This window comes from Hemiscyllium ocellatum, chromosome 36, assembly GCF_020745735.1.
Source record: "Hemiscyllium ocellatum isolate sHemOce1 chromosome 36, sHemOce1.pat.X.cur, whole genome shotgun sequence".
Lineage (NCBI taxonomy): Eukaryota > Metazoa > Chordata > Chondrichthyes > Orectolobiformes > Hemiscylliidae > Hemiscyllium > Hemiscyllium ocellatum.
This window is the reverse complement of record NC_083436.1, coordinates 1989931-1998069: the sequence shown is the minus strand read 5'-3', so window position 1 is coordinate 1998069 and position 8139 is coordinate 1989931.

Below are 8139 nucleotides of genomic sequence, written 5' to 3'. Positions count from 1 at the left end.
CTGTGAGGCTTCCAAGCTGGGTAGCTCAGCCGGACTTGACCCGGCGGTTCTGCCGACTGTCACGCCTTCGAGGGGGGACTCTCCTCTAAGTCCGGCCGAATTTGGTGAATTCCCTAAGTCGGGAAGTGGTCCAAACGGGGATGGGAGTGAACCTGACAGCTCTTACCGACTTTGAGGCTTCGGGGCCGGGTAGCTCAGCCGGATTTGACCCGGCGATTCTGCCGACATCCACGCCTTCGAGGGGGGAGTCTCCTCTGAGTCCAGACCGAATTTGGTGAAGTTCCTAAGTCGGGAAGTGGTCCAAACGGGGATGGGAGTAAACCTGACAGCTCATAACGACTTTGAGGCTTCCAAGCCGGGTAGCTCTGCCGGATTTGACCCGGCGATTCCGCCGACTGTCACGCCTTCGAGGGGGGCCTCTCCTCTGAGTTCAGGCCGAATTTGGTGAACTTCCTAAGTCGGGAAGTGGTCCAAACGGGGATGGGAGTGAACCTGACAGCTCATACCGACTTTGAGGCTTCCAAGCCGTGTAGCTCAGCCGGATTTGACCCGGCGGTCCTGCCGACTGTCACGCCTTCGAGGGGGGACTCTCCTCTAAGTTCAGGCCAAATTTGGTGAATTTCCTAAGTCGGGAGGTGGTCCAAACGGGGATGGGAGTGAACCTGACAGCTCATACCGACTTTGAGGCTTCCAAGCCGGGTAGCTCAGCCGGATTTGACCCGGCGGTTCTGCCGACTGTCACGCCTTCGAGGGGGGTCTTTCGTCTAAGGTCAGGCTGAATTTGGTGAATTTCCTAAGTCGGGAAGTGGTCCAAACGGTGATGGGAGTGAACCTGCCAGCTCATACCGACTTTGAGGCTTCGGGGCCGGGTAGCTCAGCCGGATTTGACCCGGCGATTCTGCCGACGTCCACGCCTTCGAGGGGGGAGTCTCCTCTGAGTTCAGGCCGAATTTGGTGAAGTTCCTAAGTCGGGAAGTGGTCCAAACAGGGATGGGAGTGAACCTGACAGCTCATACCGACTTTGAGGCTTCCAAGCCGGGTAGCTCTGCCGGATTTGACCCGGCGATTCCGCCGACTGTCACGCCTTCGAGGGGGGACTCTCCTCTGAGTTCAGGCCCAATTTGGTGAATTTCCTAAGTCGGGAAGTGGTCCAAACGGGGATGGGAGTGAACCAGACAGCTCATACCGACTTTGAGGCTTCCAAGCCGTGTAGCTCAGCCGGATTTCAACCGGCGATTCCGCCGACTGTCATGCCTTCGAGGGGGGACTCTCCTCTAAGCTCAGGCCGAATTTGGTGCATTTCCTAAGTCGGGAAGTGGTCCAAACGGGGATGGGAGTGAACCTGACTGTTCATACCGACTTTGAGGCTTCGAAGCCGGGTAGCTCAGCCGGATTTGATCCGGCGGTTCTGCCGACTGTCACGCCTTCGAGGGGGTACTGTCCTCTGAGTTCAGGCCGAATTTAGTGAATTTCCTAAGTCGGGAAGTGGTCCAAACGGGGCTGGGAGTGAACCTGACAGCTCATATCGACTTTGAGGCTTCGGGACCTGTAGCTCAGCCGGACTTGACCCGGCGGTTCTGCCGACTTCTACGCCTTCGAGGGGGGACTCTCCTCTAAGTTCAGGCCGAATTTGGTGAATTCCCTAAGTCGGGAAGTGGTCCAAACGGGGATGGGAGTGAACCTGACAGCTCATACCGACTTTGAGGCTTCCAAGCCGGGTAGCTCAGCCGGATTTGACCCGGCCGTTCTGCCGACTGTCACGCCTTCGATGGGGGACTGTCCTCTGAGTTACGGCCGAATTTAGTGATTTTCCTAAGTCGGGAAGTGGTCCAAACTGGGATGGGAGTGAACCTGACAGCTCATACCGACTTTGAGGCTTCGGGGCCGGGTAGCTCAGCCGGATTTGACCCGGCGATTCTGCCGACATCCACGCCTTCGAGGGGGGTCTCCTCTGAGTTCAGGCCGAATTTGGTGAAGTTCCTCGGTCGGGAAGTGGTCCAAACGGGGATGGGAGTGAACTTAACAGCTCATACCGACTTTGAGGCTTCCAAGCCGGGTAGCTCAGCCGGATTTGACCCGGTGATTCTGCCGACTGTCACGCCTTCGAGGGGGGACTCTCCTCTAAGCTCAGGCCGAATTTGGTGAATTTCCTAAGTCGGGAAGTGGTCCAAACGGGGATGGGAGTGAACCAGACTGCTCATACCGACTTTGAGGCTTCCAAGCCGGGTAGCTCAGCCGGATTTGATCCGGCGGTACTGCCGACTGTCACGCCTTCGAGGGGGGACTGTCCTCTGAGTTCAGGCCGAATTTAGTGAATTTCCTAAGTCGGGAAGTGGTCCAAACGGGGATGGGAGTGAACCTGACAGCTCATACCGACTTTGAGGCTTCGGGGCCGTGTAGCTCAGCCGGATTTGACCCGGCGATTCTGCCGACTTCTACGCCTTCGAGGGGGGACTGTCCTCTGAGTTCAGACCGAATTTGGTGAATTTCCTAAGTCGGGAAATGGCCCAAACTGGGATGGGACTGAACCTGACTGCTCATTACGACTTTGAGGCTACGGGGCCGGGTAGCTCAGCCGGATTTGATCCGGCGGTTCTGCCGATTTCTACGCCTTCGAGGTGGGACTGTCCTCTGAGTTCAGGCCGAATTTGGTGAATTTCCTAAGTCGGGAAGTGGTCAAAACCGGGATGGGAGTGAATCTGACAGCTCATACCGACTTTGAGGCTTCCAAGCCGGGTAGCTCAGCCGGATTTGACCCGGCGATTCCGCCGACTGTCACGCCTTCGAGGGGGGACTCTCCTCTAAGCTCAGGCCGAAATTGATGAATTTCCTAAGTCGGGAAGTGATCCAAACGGGAATGGGAGTGAACCTGACAGCTCACACCGACTGTGAGGCTTCCAAGCCGGGTAGCTCAGCCGGACTTGACCCGGCGGTTCTGCCGACTGTCACGCCTTCGAGGGGGGACTCTCCTCTAAGCTCCGGCCGAATTTGGTGAATTCCCTAAGTCGGGAAGTGGTCCAAACGGGGATGGGAGTGAACCTGACAGCTCATACCGACTTTGAGGCTTCCAAGCCGGGTAGCTCAGCCGGATTTGACCCGACCGTTCTGCCGACTGTTACGCCTTCGAGGGGGGACTGTCCTCTGAGTTCAGTCCGAATTTAGTGAATTTCCTAAGTCGGGAAGTGGTCCAAACTGGGATGGGAGTGAACCTGACAGCTCTTACCGACTTTGAGGCTTCGGGGCCGGGTAGCTCAGCCGGATTTGACCCGGCGATTCTGCCGACATCCACGCCTTCGAGGGGGGAGTCTCCTCTGAGTCCAGGCCGAATTTGGTGAAGTTCCTAAGTCGGGAAGTGGTCCAAACGGGGATGGGAGTGAACCTGACAGCTCATACCGACTTTGAGGCTTCCAAGCCGGGTAGCTCTGCCGGATTTGACCCGGCGATTCCGCCGACTGTCACGCCTTCGAGGGGGGACTCTCCTCTGAGTTCAGGCCGAATTTGGTGAACTTCCTAAGTCGGGAAGTGGTCCAAACGGGGATGGGAGTGAACCTGACAGCTCATACCGACTTTGAGGCTTCCAAGCCGTGTAGCTCAGCCAGATTTGACCCGGCGGTCCTGCCGACTGTCACGCCTTCGAGGGGGGACTCTCCTCTAAGCTCAGGCCAAATTTGGTGAATTTCCTAAGTCGGGAGGTGGTCCAAACAGGGATGGGAGTGAACCTGACAGCTCATACCGACTTTGAGGCTTCCAAGCAGGGTAGCTCAGCCGGATTTGACCCGGCGGTTCTGCCGACTGTCACGCCTTCGAGGGGGGACTCTCGTCTAAGGTCAGGCTGAATTTGGTGAATTCCCTACGTCGGGAAGTGGTCCAAACGGTGATGGGAGTGAACCTGACAGCTCATACCGACTTTGAGGCTTCGGGGCCGGGTAGCTCAGCCGGATTTGACCCGGCGATTCTGCCGACTGTCACGCCTTTGAGGGGGGACTGTCCTCTGAGTTCAGGCCGAATTTGGTGAATTTCCTAAGTCGGGAAGTGGTCCAAACGGGGATGGGAGTGAACCTGACAGCTCATACAGACTTTGAGGCTTCCAAGCCGGGTAGCTCAGACGGATTTGACCCGGCGTTCTGCCGACTGTCACGCCTTCGAGGGGGGACTCTCCTCTAAGTTCAGGCCGAATTTGGTGAATTTCCTAAGTCGAGAAGTGATCCAAACGGGGATGGGAGTGAACCTGACAGCTCATACCGTCTTTGAGGCTTCGGGGCCGGGTAGCTCAGCCGGATTTGATCCGGCGGTTCTGCTGACTTCTACGCCTTCGAGGGGGGACTCTCCTCTAAGTTCAGGCCGAATTTGGTGAATTTCCTAAGTCGAGAAGTGATCCAAACGGGGATGGGAGTGAACCTGACAGCTCATACCGACTTTGGGGATTCCAAGCCGGGTAGCTCAGCCGGATTTGACCCGGCGATTCCGCCGACTGTCACGCCTTCGAGGGGGGACTGTCCTCTGAGTTCAGGCCGAATTTAGTGAATTTCCTAAGTCGGGAAGTGGTCCAAACGGGAATGGGAGTGAACCTGACAGCTCATACCGACTTTGAGGCTTCCAAGCCGGGTAGCTCAGCCGGATTTGACTCGGAAGTTTTGACGACTGTCACGCCTTCGAGGGGTGACTCTCCTCAAAGTTCAGGCCGAACTTGGTGACGTTCCTAAGTCGGGACGTGGTCCAAACGGTGATGGGAGTGAACCTGACAGCTCATACCGACTTTGGGGCTTCCAAGCCGGGTAGCTCAGCCGGATTTGACCCGGCGATTCCGCCGACTGTCACGCCTTCGAGGGGGGACTCTCCTCAAAGTTCAGGCCGAATTTGGTGGATTTCCTAAGTCGGGAAGTGTCCAAACGGCGATGGGAGTGAACCTGACTGCTCATACCGACTTTGAGGCTTCGGGGCCGTGTAGCTCAGCTGGATTTGACCCGGCGATTCTGCCGACTTCCACGCCTTCGAGGGGGGACTCTCCTCTAAGCTCAGGCCGAAATTGATGAATTTCCTAAGTCGGGAAGTGATCCAAACGGGAATGGGAGTGTACCTGACAGCTCATACCGACTGTGAGGCTTCCAAGCTGGGTAGCTCCGCCGGACTTGACCCGGCGGTTCTGCCGACTGTCACGCCTTCGAGGGGGGACTCTCCTCTAAGCTCCGGCCGAATTTGGTGAATTCCCTAAGTCGGGAAGTGGTCCAAACGGGGATGGGAGTGAACCTGACAGCTCATAACGACTTTGAGGCTTCCAAGCCGGGTAGCTCAGCCGGATTTGTCCCGACCGTTCTGCCGACTGTCACGCCTTCGAGGGGGGACTGTCCTCTGAGTTCAGGCCGAATTTAGTGAATTTCCTAAGTCGGGAAGTGGTCCAAACTGGGATGGGAGTGAACCTGACAGCTCTTACCGACTTTGAGGCTTCGGGGCCGGGTAGCTCAGCCGGATTTGACCCGGCGATTCTGCCGACATCCACGCCTTCGAGGGGGGAGTCTCCTCTGAGTCCAGACCGAATTTGGTGAAGTTCCTAAGTCGGGAAGTGGTCCAAACGGGGATGGGAGTAAACCTGACAGCTCATACCGACTTTGAGGCTTCCAAGCCGGGTAGCTCTGCCGGATTTGACCCGGCGGTTCTGCCGACTGTCACGCCTTCGAGGGGGGTCTCTCGTCTAAGGTCAGGCTGAATTTGGTGAATTTCCTAAGTCGGGAAGTGGTCCAAACGGTGATGGGAGTGAACCTGCCAGCTCATACCGACTTTGAGGCTTCGGGGCCGGGTAGATCAGCCGGATTTGACCCGGCGATTCTGCCGACGTCCACGCCTTCGAGGGGGGAGTCTCCTCTGAGTTCACACCGAATTTGGTGAAGTTCCTAAGTCGGGAAGTGGTCCAAACAGGGATGGGAGTGAACCTGACAGCTCATACCGACTTTGAGGCTTCCAAGCCGGGTAGCTCTGCCGGATTTGACCCGGCGATTCCGCCGACTGTCACGCCTTCGAGGGTGGACTCTCCTCTGAGTTCAGGCCGAATTTGGTGAACTTCCTAAGTCGGGAAGTGGTCCAAACGGGGATGGGAGTGACCCAGACAGCTCATACCGACTTTGAGGCTTCCAAGCCGTGTAGCTCATCCGGATTTCAACCGGCGATTCCGCCGACTGTCATGCCTTCGAGGGGGGACTCTCCTCTAAGCTCAGGCCGAATTTGGTGCATTTCCTAAGTCGGGAAGTGGTCCAAACGGGGATGGGAGTGAACCTGACTGTTCATACCGACTTTGAGGCTTCGAAGCCGGGTAGCTCAGCCGGATTTGATCCGGCGGTTCTGCCGACTGTCACGCCTTCGAGGGGGGACTGTCCTCTGAGTTCAGGCCGAATTTAGTGAATTTCCTAAGTCGGGAAGTGATCCAAACGGGGATGGGAGTGAACCAGACAGCTCATATCGACTTTGAGGCTTCGGGACCTGTAGCTCAGCCGGACTTGACCTGGCGGTTCTGCCGACTTCTACGCCTTCGAGGGGGGACTCTCCTCTAAGCTCAGGCCGAATTTGGTGAATTCCCTAAGTCGGGAAGTGGTCCAAACGGGGATGGGAGTGAACCTGACAGCTCATACCGACTTTGAGGCTTCCAAGCCGGGTAGCTCAGCCGGATTTGACCCGGCCGTTCTGCCGACTGTCACGCCTTCGAGGGGGGACTGTCCTCTGAGTTCAGGCCGAATTTAGTGAATTTCCTAAGTCGGGAAGTGGTCCAAACTGGGATGGGAGTGAACCTGACAGCTCATACCGACTTTGAGGCTTCGGGACCGGGTAGCTCAGCCGGATTTGACCCGGCGATTCTGCCGACATCCACGCCTTCGAGGGGGGAGTCTCCTCTGAGTTCAGACCGAATTTGGTGAAGTTCCTCGGTCGGGAAGTGGTCCAAACGGGGATGGGAGTGAACTTAACAGCTCATACCGACTTTGAGGCTTCCAAGCCGGGTAGCTCAGCCGGATTTGACCCGGTGATTCCGCCGACTGTCACGCCTTCGAGGGGGGACTCTCCTCTAAGCTCAGGCCGAATTTGGTGAATTTCCTAAGTCGGGAAGTGGTCCAAACGGGGATGGGAGTGAACCAGACTGCTCATACCGACTTTGAGGCTTCCAAGCCGGGTAGCTCAGCCGGATTTGATCCGGCGGTACTGCCGACTGTCACGCCTTCGAGGGGGGACTGTCCTCTGAGTTCAGGCCGAATTTAGTGAATTTCCTAAGTCGGGAAGTGGTCCAAACGGGGATGGGAGTGAACCTGACAGCTCATACCGACTTTGAGGCTTCGGGGCCGTGTAGCTCAGCCGGATTTGACCCGGCGATTCTGCCGACTTCCACGCCTTCGAGGGGGTACTGTCCTCTGAGTTCAGACCGAATTTGGTGAATTTCCTAAGTCGGGAAATGGCCCAAACTGGGATGGGACTGAACCTGACTGCTCATACCGATTTTGAGGCTACGGGGCCGGGTAGCTCAGCCGGATTTCATCCGGCGGTTCTGCCGATTTCTACGCCTTCGAGGTGGGACTGTCCTCTGAGTTCAGGCCGAATTTGGTGAATTTCCTAAGTCGGGAAGTGGTCAAAACCGTGATGGGAGTGAATCTGACAGCTCATACCGAATTTGAGGCTTCCAAGCCGGGTAGCTCAGCCGGATTTGACCCGGCGATTCCGCCGACTGTCACGCCTTCGAGGGGGGACTCTCCTCTAAGCTCAGGCCGAAATTGATGAATTTCCTAAGTCGGGAAGTGATCCAAACGGGAATGGGAGTGAACCTGACAGCTCACACCGACTGTGAGGCTTCCAAGCCGGGTAGCTCAGCCGGACTTGACCCGGCGGTTCTGCCGACTGTCACGCCTTCGAGGGGGGACTCTCCTCTAAGCTCCGGCCGAATTTGGTGAATTCCCTAAGTCGGGAAGTGTTCCAAACGGGGATGGGAGTGAACCTGACAGCTCATACCGACTTTGAGGCTTCCAAGCCGGGTAGCTCAGCCGGATTTGACCCGACCGTTCTGCCGACTGTTACGCCTTCGAGGGGGGACTGTCCTCTGAGTTCAGGCCGAATTTAGTGAATTTCCTAAGTCGGGAAGTGGTCCAAACGGGGATGGGAGTGAACCTG